The sequence below is a fragment of the Vanessa atalanta genome, chromosome 8, assembly GCF_905147765.1.
Source record: "Vanessa atalanta chromosome 8, ilVanAtal1.2, whole genome shotgun sequence".
NCBI lineage: Eukaryota > Metazoa > Arthropoda > Insecta > Lepidoptera > Nymphalidae > Vanessa > Vanessa atalanta.
In genome coordinates this window covers 8,125,177-8,140,714 of record NC_061878.1, presented here as the reverse complement: position 1 = coordinate 8,140,714, position 15,538 = coordinate 8,125,177, and the positions used below count along the sequence as shown (strand labels likewise).

The following is a 15,538-nucleotide window of genomic DNA, read 5'->3' as shown; positions in this document are numbered from 1 at the left end:
GAGGTTACTGTATAACGTCTTTGGCGATACGATAATGTCCCTCACTCTGTCTTACCGGGTTACTAGAGTAGTGTATGTGCTATGTGGTACTGAGCTATGGCTGGTTGACGTTACGATGTCGTTATTGATGTCTCTCATCAATCGGTAGTACCAGAATCACGACCGAATGTTGCAGGGCGTTGCGGAGGCTGTAATAATGCTGAAGTGATACGTTCATGCAGTGAAGGACCCAAATAATGGATTTCATCCAGGCTGGCATCACTATACATATATGGCGCACTAATCGCTTTATACGAGAAGTGTCGTTTGTTGCAAAATGTTCGTCCTTTTAGGGACGCCTCCTAAGCTTAATGTTAAGGATATTATAAGAGACATTGTAGTAGAGCACCTAGTTTAGTAATAAGACTGCGTATATCTCTTTGAAGTTGATTATCACGTGCAAATAATGATCTGAATTCGAAGCTGGTTTAGGTAATCGACTGTCGGGTGTGTGCCTGTTGTAGAGTTAAGTATATCCACTGTATAGTTATAGATTTAAGTAAAACGTGATACGCGAAGCGTTTATAAGGTTTATAAGCTAGTTAAGAAAACGTTCGATTTAGTTTTAAGTCTTAGTTATAAGTCATAGATATAAGTCTTAGTTATAAGAAAGAATACGATTATACGTTTATGATGCATGATATATATATATTCGTACTTTATAACCTACTACGGTAGAAAATATGACAAATTATGTTAAATCCACTTAAATGATTCCTACGCGGTAATCTATGAGTTTAATTGAATATTATTCCACTATGTTTGGAATTAATACGTATTATCTTACGATAAAACGACACTCTGCGACAGTGGATATAGCAACGAATAACGTTGTGCTTGCATTAGGCCGCCTGATGGTCGTGCACTTGAACTGGTATGAGAAACAGTGATTTAATGCAATGATAATCCAGGGTTAAGCCCATTGACTACAGATTTCCTCATCTATGACAGATTGACTATTTATGGGACTTTGATCCTTATTTTTATTATTATTGTTGTAGCATTGGCTACTTTATAAACACCGCAGTTACGACTGTGAAACCCACTGGACCACGGTCTAGTTTGTTAATTTATTAATAAGTCTAGTCGTCGATTTGAATAACATAGTTATTACTGTGCTATCCGCTGGACTACGGTCTAGTTTTATTTATAAGACTATTAGTCTTTTATACACCTCGGCTGCGGCTGTGATGCCTGCTGGACTTTAGTTCTAGTTCATATATTATTTAACAAAGTGTTTGCACACTATAAAATCGCACTTCCCATGTTCGAGGAAGGTTCACCGATCTATGGTTGGAATCTACAGTTGACGGCGGGCGCGGGGCCATTTCAACCTCCTCCCCCTTTTATATTTTTCAAAACAGTTAAATATATAAAGATGGGTAGGAGCGACATCCTTCAGCTACTCGTAAGAGGTGTTAAAGGAAATGGGACCGGTATCTCATACATTCGATTATTATTATTCAAATTAATTAAACAAAATATTTATATTAAAAACGCATTTAAAAGATAAACCTGGTTTTATTTGACTCCTCTATAGTCGATTGAATTTATAATCTCTGACGCTCTAAAAGAACACGGTTATTACACAAAGTCAACGTTATATGGATCCTAACTAACTAGACGAAATCACGAGCCAAACCGATATTTAAATATAAGAAATTTTAAATGTAAAATTATATTTTAAGTAAGATAGGCAGGGATTAGTCACATGCTGCTTATGTGAATATAAATATAATTAAAAGCATATAGTAAAAATAATTGCATTTTCATAATAATTAACAGATCACTGAAAAATAAATAACGATGAAAATACTATAATTATATCAATTTTGTAATGCCATACTTAACGGCAATAAAGTTGTAAATTAAACTTCATAATTAAACTTCAGCGACCAAAAAGCAAAATGTTTTATTGGACGTTCTCTTTAATTACAATAAGTAAATATAACTTATACTAAATAAAATAGTAACTGTGCGTATTTTATTTTAAAGTGATGGAAGTGAATAAACTAACGATGTAGAGTAAAATATTGTTATTAAAATTGAATAAACACAGCGTGAGTGGCGAGAAACAAAAATAACGCATCTAGGCCGCGCCCGCACGAATTTCAGTTTCGACACATATTACGTTTTACAGAACCGGCAAGATTATATTATAAAAACTATTTGTGTACGTAAATGCAAAACGAATCTGCAGTGAATTTTTAACGAAGTTTCGCGGCAAGAAGTGCGCGCTATTTTCGTGCGGTCGGCGCGTAATTAGTAAAGGGCTTGGCTTGGCAGAGGCGAAAATGTTCAACCACACCAGCTCGTCATTCAAAGTCACTAGTACAAGCTACAGAGATTCGAAGCTAACGAAACGTGAGTAAATTCATATGTAATAAGTTTTTATATTTTTTTATATTTACATTATAAAATGGAACGACGCGAGAGGAAAACATTTTTATGGGCATGAAAAGGAGTTGTACTGTTCGTACAAAATTAGGAAACATGAATCTATTTTTTATTTTCTACACTGAAATTTGAATGTCTGAATATTCTGTTGAGTGAAATTTTCCGTCGCAACTTTAAATTTTTGTTGGCGAATTATTCAATATTATTTTCATAAAATTGGTTTGTACTTCATTTGAGTGTCTTTAGCTTATTTATTCTTATTGTGTCTGTCTCTAGTCTGTGTGGTCAAAATACGTCTATATTTTATGCACAGAATTTTTTATTTATTATTATAAGAATACGAATGATATAAAGAAATAAACTTACAATTTTTTTTTGTTCACATTTATAATAAATGTCATTTTATAAGATAAAAAAATTTAATTGTCCATTCGAAGTTTAAAATTAGCCAATATTAAAATAAAATATCTATTGAACAAGTTTAATTAAAACAACGAGACTCAGCTGTGAATTATTTTCGATTGTATTGTTTTACATGTAGAAACAGAAATAGGGAAACTTCTAGTAACAGTACGAAAACGATATGTCGTACTGTTTGCAAATATTTTATAAATATACAACGTCAATTATATATGTCATGTTTCTGTACGTCACGTTGGACCTCAATTGAGATTTCGCTTGGTTTCCTAAATACTTCTTTAATATTTAAGTTATGGACATTTTATTTTTATGACTTTATTTTATATAAACAAATGTTTTGTGGGTGTGTGTGTGAGTGTTGTTTTATTGTTACAGAAATGTTTTTAAGGCGAAGTTTTCCTGTATTGTGGATACACCTATGTGTTTCTTGGTGATTTTATAGGTAGATTTAATTTAAAAAAACTCGTACCACGTCGCTGTGTTACATATTATTTTGTGCTACCTCACACTTGGGCTCTTTACGTCTGTACCGATTTTGACAAATGAGATGTCAGTTTCGTAGAAATGTTGCAAATATCATGGGACGGCTTATCCAGTCAGTACAAATACGAAATTATTTGCTTAGAAAAATAACAACAAAAAGAAAAGTTTTAATCTGACTAATATTATTATAAATATCCAAATTATATTTCATTATTTATTTGGTTTTTATAGGAAACTTGATAAGTATTTTTTTTCTTGTCTGATATGTTATATCTACGCAAAATATTCTGCGATTAACTGAAGCTAAAAAAGATTTAAAATATAATTCAATATCTCCAGCCAAACAAACGAAGTTGTTCGCGGTGAATAATTATATCCAATATTAAAACGGTCAAAATAGATCAACAACGTTTACTGTTATCTGTATTAAATGTAGACTTTACGTATTTCACTGAAACAAAATAACAATTTCGATTCAGAAAACGATCGAATTGTTCATAAAAACAGAGTTCACGCTGACTGGAACGTTACTTTGTAATTTCGATGAGCTTTATATATGCTTTACGGTTATCGCACCGATTTAAATTTTCATAACAACCGAACCATCTGATTAAAAGTACAGTTGACAACGGATACGATATATTAATAAAAATTTGTAGGTTTAATTTCTGGAATTACCTTTCTCTTTTTATTAAAAAATGTAAAAAAAATAAAATATCAGCAGATTTAAGAACGCATTCTTTATTTAAAAACTGTTCAAATTAAGAATGAAATAGATTCGGGAAGCAGAGCGATTGCCTAAGAACTATATTTAGATCGTCTTGATTGGAACGAATTTGTGAGTCCGATGTTTACGACTTTAAAGACATTTTATCGCCGCAGTATTTCCATTGATTTGAAACTATGCATATGGATAAATACATATATAATCTGTTTATACGTCACGTCATACGAGTTTTGGAAATATTCATATTTTGTATTGCGGTATTTTGGTCTGAATGATGACTGAATCCGTTACAAGGATACTACATCTTGAGTTATGAGATTATATTATATTTAATGACGCATTGACGATGTGTGGAGTGGTGGATTGTTTTGATATGATGAAGTTATATACGCATTTTGGGAGTAAGGTCGACTCGTGTGCCGTGACGACTAACGTCATGACGTCTCTTGTGCCGTCATGTTTTCATTCTCCATGCTAGTCACTATATCATATTATAATAATAAGAACATTATATTTCTTTTACTGATACTATTTTATGCAAATTTTTCCTCATTGCAGTCATTAATTCGACATCTACCGTTTATTTTTATTTTTACAGTGACAACTTACTAACAGCTGGTTGCCTATTTATTCGTCCATCGGCCTAAAACAAATTAAAAAAAAAACACGTCAGTGACATTTCTTAACAATTTTGAATATGGAATCTTGAGATAAATTGATCTCCTTCTTATATATTAATAGCGTAAGCTGATGTTTGTACCAGTGATTATGGGACAATAGCTGCACGTAGAAAATCGTAATTGTCTTATTTTGAAGAACTCCAGCCGTAGATATGCAGAAAATTAAGGAGGATTCTTGATTGCAATTTACGAAATGGTTACGATTTAACAAATAATTAATTTTAGAGAGCGGAAAAAGTTACTGGCCGGGTAGAAAGCGGTGCTATGGTAGTATTAAAAAAAAACAAATGCGAACACACGTGCGAACAGACGTCATCAGTTTACCGTGAAATTAAATCAAAACAAAACCTGTCATAGTATTCGAAATTCCTAAAAATTTGTTGAATAAACGCGAAGAGTCGCGGCGACCCACTTGTTTTAAATTAACTAGGATTTAATAAGCACAGGATGTCTATGGAGACATTACTACATATCTAATGTCAATAAAGTTTACCAGATAAGCTGATGTTTACGGTAATTGCTTCGCTCCATAGGTCTGTAGCATGAAGTTATATGGCCTATAACGTTCCTTAATAAATTGACTATATAACGCATATATAATTATATTTAATCGGACTTTAACGTCTCGAAATCTACTACACAAATTCTATACAAGCTGACTTCGAAATCTAGAAACTATTGTTCGTCTTATATAATTTAAACCATTTTAAACAATATGAGCCGAGATGGCCCAGTGGTTAGAACGCGTGCGTCTTAACCGATGATTTTGGGTTCAAACCTAGGCATGTACCACTGATTTCATGTGCTTAATTTTTGTTTATAATTCATCTCGTGTTCGGCGGTGAAGGAAAACATCGTGAGGAAACCTACATGTGTCTAATTTCAACGAAATTCTGCCACATGTGTATTCCACTAACGTGCATTGGAGCAGCGTGATGGAATATGTTCCAAACCTTAAAGGGAGAGGAGGCCTTAGCCCAGCAGTGGGAAATTTACAGGCTGTTAATGTATGTAACAAAATAATAAAAAACAAAGCGTCAAGAGATCGCTAGAATTAACGAATATTGCTCATAGGCACTAATGCGCGACGCGCTTGACCTCCAATGACCCGCGATCGTACTCGAAACAGCTGATAGTCGATACCCACCGATTTTATAAATTACACATTACATTTATAATTTACCGGCGGCGGACGGAAAAATTAATACAATTAATTATTACCGGTATCGTAAATCGAAATGAAAAAGGATTTTAAAGTTTTGAAAATCGATTTTACAAATTTAAATTTAAATTTTTGTAATCATAATGTAATTACTATTATATTATGATAGTCCTACATTTCAGAGAGCACATAAAGCCGTTGGAATTACGAACTCTTTCTGGCCCTGTTGGATTTGCTATCGTATCGGATTATGTTGGATGGTAATGTACAATGTACTGGTATTTTCGCAAGCACTTATGCAAAATAGCATCGCCTGCGCAGTTGGCTAGTTTCCCTTGAAAATGGCTGCCGTGACTGAAGCCAGGAGAATCATTATCTATTTTATTATAAGCTGATACATAAATGTACTTCAAATGCTTTCGTGAATTGAATTAGTTTTGTTTTTATTTCGAATTAACGCAATCACTTATCTACATTTAGTCCAGTCATTATAAACAAAAAACAGGCCGAGAAATGCAAATGAACTGAGAAAGCTGATTTTTGGATATGTTGTAGGGACGGCTCAGAAAAGCTTAACCTGAAATTTTTTAGCTCGATATATAATCCGTGTTCGCCGCCATCTTTGAAAAAAAAAACGGTTGTATTTCGTTTTATTTTTGCGATAAAGACACCCAACAATTTAGGTCCTATAAATTTTTTAAGACCTGAGTTATCATATAAAAATTAAATTCATCCCTTTTTTCAAGATGGTGACGAACGCACATAGTAAATCGAGGTCGACTTTGCATTTCCAAATGTACTGTATATAGTATATAATGTATGTTATGTATATAGTATATAATGACATAATTTTTATCCTTCTTTTTGATGTATCAATAGAAGTACTCATTTAATTATATATCTCTCTTTAGTCTATTTGCTACTTTATAGTTTTAGTTAAATATAAACGTAATAATATAATTAGTCGGGCTGTATACAACATCTGCATTTAAATAATATTGCAAGGCGAACTTTTACTCAGATTTTCTCCATGGATGCGGGCGCCAGAAAATTATCAACCAAGCGGGAAATTAAAGTAGCCGTGAACGGCATAAAATTAACTAAGTCCTTCCGACTTGCTGTGTTAAGGTCTTAAGGTGACTGATTCCGCGCTCGCATTCGCCTGCGAGTTTAAGCTTAAAGCACACGATATTCAAATTAGTTATTAAGATATTTATCATTATATATGTACATGTCTTAACCATCTTCCTGCATGAAATTCGTGATGTGTGTACACAGCTTGTTATACGTACTCTTCAATGGGGGATGTTTTGCCCAGTAGTGGGATGCATGGGATAATAGGTTGTTTCTGTATAAATGTTTTCACAAATTCAAAATTCGACTAAATATAGATGTTGCCGACATACTGAAAATTATAAATTAAAATAAATTGCTACCTACTAACTTTATTTAGACATACATATGTACATTATCATTAACTTAGACCAATTCTATGTTTATGGAAAACTTGAAAAAAAAAAACAAAATCGAATCTTAGCAGTATACACAATCGTACAATGTCAGCTAGTGAAAGGCGACATTCTCGTGAATTTCTTCTAAATTATTTTGATATAGAGTATGGTTTATTATGAACCCGGTAGATGGCATCTCCATCGGGTTCAACAACATATTTCGAGATCAGTCTTAAATAAATAAAATCCATGTCATTCGTACGAAATTCGGTCGGGTAGCAGTGTGTAATAAAATATATAACAGATGTCATATTTATTTATGTATTATTTATGTCTATGAGTATGTTTCCGTGTTGAAATATTTAATTGCTACAATTTATTAGAAGAAGAATTTTGAGGAGAAGGTTTGGAACATATTCCACCACGCAGCTCCAATGCGGGTTGGTGGAATACACATGTGGCAGAATTTCATTGAAATTAGATACATGCAAGTTTCCTCACGATGTTTTCCTTCACCGCCGAGCATGAGATGAATTATAAACACAAATTAAGCACATGAAAATTCAGTGGTGCCTGCCTGGGTTTGAACCCGAAATCATCGGTTAAGATGCACGCCTTCTAACCACTGAGCCATCTCGTCCAACTACGCTTCATCTGCACTTTATTAATAATTTACTTATATTGAACAAATGGACTATAAATTGTCATTTAGCCAAATGCATGACTGTGATATTATATTTGCCCGTCTTGTATAAAGATAGATAAATAAATAAATAGTTCAAGATTATGTTATCTTTATGAGAAAAAAGATAAGAAACTCTCAGCAGCAGCTGGAAGTTTGACAGTTGGTAATGTTAACAAGACAATTGAAAAACATATTTTTTAAAGAATTTTGCTAAAACATTTAATATAAGTTGAACTATTCTGGGTCTTAATTTATTGTTAGACTAGTTTTCGGCCATGGCTTCATCCGCACGTTAAAAGAGGGGAGTATATTGATAGAATTTGGTTCCCATTGTTCTCCTTTAAAAAGGGAATGAAACTTGCCAGTAGTTAAACTTCCACGTGCGTCATAAAGCAAGTAAGCGTGTGTTCTGTGCCTGAACTATATCCTGTCGTGTCGAATTTACCTTTCCACCTGTTTACGAGAGATTGTTCTTGTTTGCGCACAAACTTGTGAAGTACAGTATAGCCTGTGCAGTGGCTAGGTTGTAAGTTAATTATATCAAAAAAATAAAAATTTACTAAAATATCTTGGAAATGAAATAAATTTAAATCTAGCGTTGTTTTTATTTATGAAAAATACAAGACGATTTCTTATGATATTTCTTAAAAATTTAAAACTAAGTACTTTTGTAGTTTTATTGTATGTAGCAGTAACATACATCACACGCCCAAAATGCAATATTTATAACATTCCGCTAAGTTATTTCAAGTGTGTTTCGCTTTAACTTCGCAACTTTGGCAATACTTCGGGTGTAGACGCGTTTCATATACATGTTTCAAGCGTCGAATAAAGGGGTAACTTTGAAATTTATATTATCTTTGGAAATCAATCAAAATTACTTACTAATTATACACGGTAGATTTATTTTAATGAAAAATAAACAAAATTAAACTCATAATAAATTTAAGCTTTAAAAATCAGTGATGGGTTATTAATATAAAAATTAATAACAAAAATTGTAATTTGGAAGACATTCGTTTTAAAATTAGGGAACGCAATACAAAAGAATTTTGTGAAGTTTTGATTTTGGCTGGGGTAGTGTGTGGTTTAAAGCGTGTCACGATTAACTGTAATATATATATATTTAAGCGTGATGCAAACACAAACATAGAGGTAAATACAAGTAATATACTTATAAGTTATTAAACGTACTGACTAGTACATTTAGTTCAAGGCAAAATCACACACCAGCAAGAAAATGCAAATCAATTCTTAATTACGTGCCTTTACACTTGAAGAAGCTTTCAAGCGCTTTGCATTTTCTGATGCGCCTTTGTCGAAAGTTATATAAAATTGCTTCAGAAGTGTCAATGAGCTACAGTAAGAACAATATACGAAAAAGTATCGCTGACAGGCGCCATTGAGGTTGTATTCGAATATTTCCAACCGCTATTACTTTGCAAACTTTCCCAATACTTCATATCTAGGAAACAAGAATCAAATGTACAGACATATTTTTAAATGTTGGGGTAGATCGGATAGGGGTGTATCGATGAGAATTCTTTACTTATTTATTAAAAACATATATATTTTTTTATGATATACATAGGTAGCCGGACTAGCAAATGGGCCACCTGATGGTAAGTGGTCACCATCGCCCATAGAGAATAGCGCAGTATAAAATATTAACCATTCCTTACATTGCCAATGTGCCAGCAACCTTGGGAACTAAGATGTTATATCCATTGTGCCTGTAGTTACATTGGCTCACGCACCCCTCAAACCGGAATACAACAATACGGAGTACTGCTATTTGGTGGTAGAATATCTGATGAGTGGGTGGTACCTACCCAGACGACCTTGCACAAACCCCTACCTACCCCTACCAAGTAATATTTCATTTGAGCACACTTATCTAATACTGAACCATATTTGATATACAAAAGATTAAATATATTTACAACCAAAAATTGGAAAAGAAAATATAGGTACCTTTTTGCTAAATATTAATTTTATGCATGTTTATTTTCTTACAAAAATATTACAATTTATCTAAGATTTTTTTTTGTAGCTTAGGCGATCAATATATTTGTCAAATAATAAACATATTATGTTTCTGTGTTCTCTCCGCAGATGTAGTGTGAAGCATGTATTGTAAAAGTTGCGGAGTAATAGTGGAGCATAGTTCGACTAGCTCCCGTCGCGCTGTCGACTTCACATTTATTCCTATTGCGGTTTAGCTCTACAGGAATTTCTAAATTGTATGCATCTATATAACATGTAGATATAACTACTTGCGTATTTAAAATATATGCATATGAGAAACTCTTTTGTCTAGAGCTTCTTTGGTTTAGTTTAAGTAAAAATTTCGATGCTAAAATAAATAAAAGATGATTAAAAAGCGTGGAGTTAATGCTTGTTGACTTCCAGGCAGGATATATAACATACATATATAATTGTATTTAACTAACATGACTGTATTTTTAGATGTTGAAAAAGAGTAACTACTGAGTTTCTTGCCGATTATTTTCAGTACAATCTACATTCAGAACCGGTGGTAGCTTTATTCAATATAGTTTGTTAAATGACGATTCAAAAGTGCTTGTAAAAGCCTACTTGAATAAAGTACATTTTGATTTAGATTTTTTGAATAAATGGTAAAAGAAGATTAAGACCTTATTTCAATTAATCGTGCTTAGAAATGGTTATAATTATTGACGTTGCATTGTTAAATCCAAATAAACATGCATGATTTAACCTCTCCACAGGCAATAGTCACAGAGCGTGTGAATAAATATTGATATCGTTTACACAATAGAATAGCGAATGGGAATAATTAGCGGACAAAATACGCAATTGGAAGCAAAACGTTGATATATATTTGCATATAAAACAAAATTTTGTTACTTAATACTTTTTTAAAACGTAAACAAAACCTCCCTCTTTACGAAATCTGATCTAAGAAACCACACATAACTTAGCCGTGGATTCCTAAAAATCCTTGTGAATATTTCTGCTGTCGGCACTGCCCATTTTCCTAGATATATTAAATTCTACGGACCACATTGTTTTCATTCCCGAGTTGGTTTATATAAATGTCGAAGTATTGATTTTTATTGTTATTTGTTTTTGTCTATTGAATTTTCAATTTTGAAATAATTTGATTGTTTATACAACACGTGCCACAACTTAATTTCATCCAAAACAATGGTTTTATATTCAATGAGTAATATTTCAACCGAAAATTGCAATTCATCGATAAGTTCAATCGTCAAAGCACTTTCAATTGACAGAATTGTATTAAATGTAAAGGTACTTGAGCAGCAGGGCTGAGTCTTCTTGTGAGGGGCGATAAGTGAGGATTCCACTGAAGTTCCGAATTTAATGTGATTCCTAAAAACACTTTAGCGTCAGTTACATCAAGACCATTACTGTTTAAAGCTATATTATAATTTTGTTTTCAAACGTTAGGCAGGGTAATAACTACTCATTTTATTTTTAGCATTCAATAGTGATTTTTTATCCCAAAGAAATCGTATATCCGTGAAAATGCACTGGTTACACCGTTATATTATTTTCCATCTACTTTAAAAAATAATAAAGTATCGTGAGCAAAAAAAAAACAATACTAAAAATACGTCTTTTATATGTACTAGAGATAGAAAAGTGCTTAAAATTGATCCTTGTATAACTAACAATATTGACAGCTAAACTAAGTAATAAAATAATCTACATTAAAATAAAATGGATGTAAAAAGATTATACATTAGTTAATAATAATAACTGTGTTTTTTTTTATGGCATTGGTTGGCGGACGAGCATATGGGCCACCTGATGGTAAGTGGTCACCACCGCCCATAGACAAAGGTGCTGTAAGAAATATTAACCATTCCTTACATCACCTATGCGCCACCAACCTTGGGAACTAAGATGTTATGTCCCTTGTGCCTGTGATTACACTGGCTCACTCACCCTTCTAACCGGAACACAACAATACAGTGTACTGTTATTTGGCAGTAGAATATCTGATGAGTGGGTGGTACCTACCCAGACGGGCTTGCACAAAGCCCTACCACCAAGTAAAATAATGTGTATAATCAAACGAATAAATATTGTTTTTATTGTAACTGTAAGATAATGTATGGCAAGTCCATTCTATTACAGCCTTGACAGTGAGGCACTATGAATCGTTGATCGATTTTCAGGCCAAATATAAATCGTTTTAAATTATAAATTTTACTCAGTAGTTGCTTTGATAAACGCAAACCAAATAATTAAGCATAATTTAAGAGTAGGAAAGGACAGAATGAGCATAAACGGGTAAAATTTTTTTCCAGTTTCGCAGAGCACCAGACAAGGCATAAACTTTGCGACCTATTTCCGAAATAGGTGGCTTCCAGGAGAAAGCGTTGTCTTTAGTCAAGTCATAGACATTCATTGTGTCCATTACGGAGCAAACAGAGCAAACAGAAACATTTTAAAAAATATATGTGTATATACAGTTGGCTAATAAATATTTATCGAGTGAAATAAATAATCATAGAGATTTGTAAAACGTATAAACATATTTTTCTTCTTAACATAATAATAAATATAGCAACGAAGTATATATATCATACTCGTATATAGAATACGCGCCACATACGTGCCACGTTTGCCTTTTTGTCATATTAGTATATACTGGAATTGAATAAACTGTTTTTTGTATTTTTAAAATTTTAAAAATACTAATCACCAATTGTTTTATATATAAATTATATACCTATCAAAGGCAGACATTAAATATAAATGCATTTGTGTCTTGTTACTTATACCATATACAAGGATTTATCAAGAAACTGTTAAGATGCGCTTGTTATTACAGTTTATTTGGTAGATATAACTCGAGTCGTTATTCCTGGGAGACGATAACAGCGCTAAAGGCAGATAAATGACTACAAATTGTCATTATTTTAATATTGTTCAAGTTTTATTAACAAGAAAGTATTTGAGCATGAATGAACAATATAAATTAGAAAGTTTCATAACGAGTTGACGGCAATTGTTAAAAAAAATGGAAATTGTAAAATCAGACCAAATCATTTATTTTTCGATGGAAAAACGTATTTACGCGTCTCCCTTAGATAAAATTTATGTGGAACTCACCGGAACACGTACCGATGTGTTCGTGTATAAGGCACCCTAACCTCAAGCTTGGTGAGGAACAACCAATCCTCTAGCTAAAGTATTTTTGGCCTGTCAACGCTTTTTTCCATATTGTGTATAGTTTTTGATATTCTTTGGAATTAAATGCCACGTACACGCTTTTGTAAATGGTGGGGAGTTGATGATCTTGATTTGAAGGCTCGTCTAATAGAAAGTGACCATCACCCACGGATATTTGTAACACCGCAAGGCTTGTAGGTGCTGTACCAGCATTTAAGTTGAATGATTATGTCCTTTTTCAAAAGTTTCCAAGTTATATCGATTCGGAAAAATCACCAACGAATGCTGAAGATAGTATTTATTTTAGGGTTCCACGCATGCATTAAAAAACGAAACTGTTACAGGATTACTCTGGGGTCGAATTATGGTTGCCCGTTTGACACAGCTTATTTACTCTGAATCAACGACAAATTTGGAATTTTTGTATTCACATATCGTCATGTGACCTATTTACAGATGTAAAGCGTTAAAAGGCTTTGATTTTGGAGGTTAAATTTGCGAGACAAGCTAAAAATATTTGAATTTTTTAAACTGCTTATATTCTTGTGATTTCATATCTTCATATGAATTGAAAGGACAGATCTTGCTTCTGTAATTCCTGACGCGTTACTAAATACTGAGGAATTCTTTCCATAAAGATTCGACACAAACTGATTCTTTTTGAATCCTTTAAAGTGGATGTCATGACGTTTCTACTTCTTAATAAAAATGAATATTTGTAAGTTTGACCTACATATATGCGTTACTAAGCGACTTGTCCGATTATGATGAAATTCTTTGTTTGTTTCTATTTTAATATAAAAATTTCACGTAGATCTTTTACCCGATTTTACCTGAGCAGAGAATCGATAGTTAGTTTGGAAACAACTAGTTTTCGACTGTGGGTTTGCCCGCGTGTTTAGTCCGCTTGTAGGTTTTAGATATAAAACTGTGCTGTATTGAGGCTTATGTTTTCTTCATACCAAATGTCATCGAAGTCGGTTCAGCAGTTTAGCGTGTGGGTTGAAAGCCTAACAGCCAATCAAACAGAGTTTTTGCATTTGTAATATTGTCGTAGCTGTCGACCGTGGTTTCATTGCTTTTATAATATTAGTATAGATAATTAATAGAACATAATTACATAATAGCCAACTACAAAACGAAGTTGATTTAATTATTTGTGGCTCTTGAAACTTATCCCTAATTAATTGACCACCTTGACCATGCGTTATATACATATATTTATATTAAAATCAAACATCATGTTATCAAAATATTACAAGCAATGACTATGTAAATTATAATAGAATTTATTCGTATTCATTTGTTTCCGAAAATAGACAAGTAATAGGAAACTGTTATTTATAGAACATTATAATTTCAATAAAGCTATTGATATCAGCGTTCATTCTCATATTTTAATTAAATTCACGTACAGATATAGATATAACATTTTAGTAAAAAACTTAACTGAATTATGCTTTACTTAAACATGTACTGTACTGTATTGAAGTATGCTTTACATTTTTAGTACTATTTTCTATTACAGATTTTGGTCTGTTCATTTTTATGAGAATTTTAATCGCATATTTCTATATAGCTAGTACATAATTCATAGTTTCATGCCCTATCTGTGTACGTATCTATTACTCTAAAAGCACAGTGTGTGTTTTAATAAAATGAACTATAGTAATAGCGTATCAAAAATACTATGAGTTATGATTGCTTTATAATATTGATTCATTATCATAATAATATATGAAGCGTACGTTAACTAATAAATGTATATTTGATCCCCTAATAAGCGAACAAGTTAGTTATTTATGATATATTTATTATTGATCTGATCACTTAGGAAAGCGCACACCTCTACGTAAAATTAATTATCGTGTATTAGTACGAGTAATGCTCGTACTTGCAAGATGTCCAATCATACGTGAGATGATTAATGCAAGAAAGGTGACTGCAAAAAAATACGAATTATATTAAATTTTTAAACGCGATAGTTTAAAGTGGAGGCGTGCGCTTACATCACTGAACACATATTTAGTATGATATTTAATCGACCCTTACGTCAATAATAAATTGTGTTTTATTATTAAAGTAAAAAATAAATCAAGCTAGTCCATCTGGGTAGGTGACACACATTCATCATTAATTCTACCGAAAAGCAGCAATACTTAATATTGTTGTATTCAAATGTGGCACAAGATTGGCATCTTAGTTCTCAAGCATGGTTGCGTATTCATTCATAAGTCTTTTGTGATTGTGACCAACTACCATTAAAAATTTGTAAGCCTGTTAATGTAATCATTGTAATCTCCTTTC

General features: G+C 32.5%; 1 protein-coding gene across 1 annotated transcript in view; it reads left to right on the top strand.

The window, feature by feature from the left end:
- The first annotated feature begins 2,373 nt into the window (after positions 1–2,373).
- Positions 2,374–15,538, top strand: part of LOC125065656 — a 77,953-nt gene continuing 64,788 nt past the window's right edge. The window contains exon 1 of the mRNA XM_047673411.1: positions 2,374–2,403. The gene's annotated coding sequence lies outside the window, so the exon portion shown is untranslated. The remainder of the gene's footprint in view (positions 2,404–15,538) is intronic.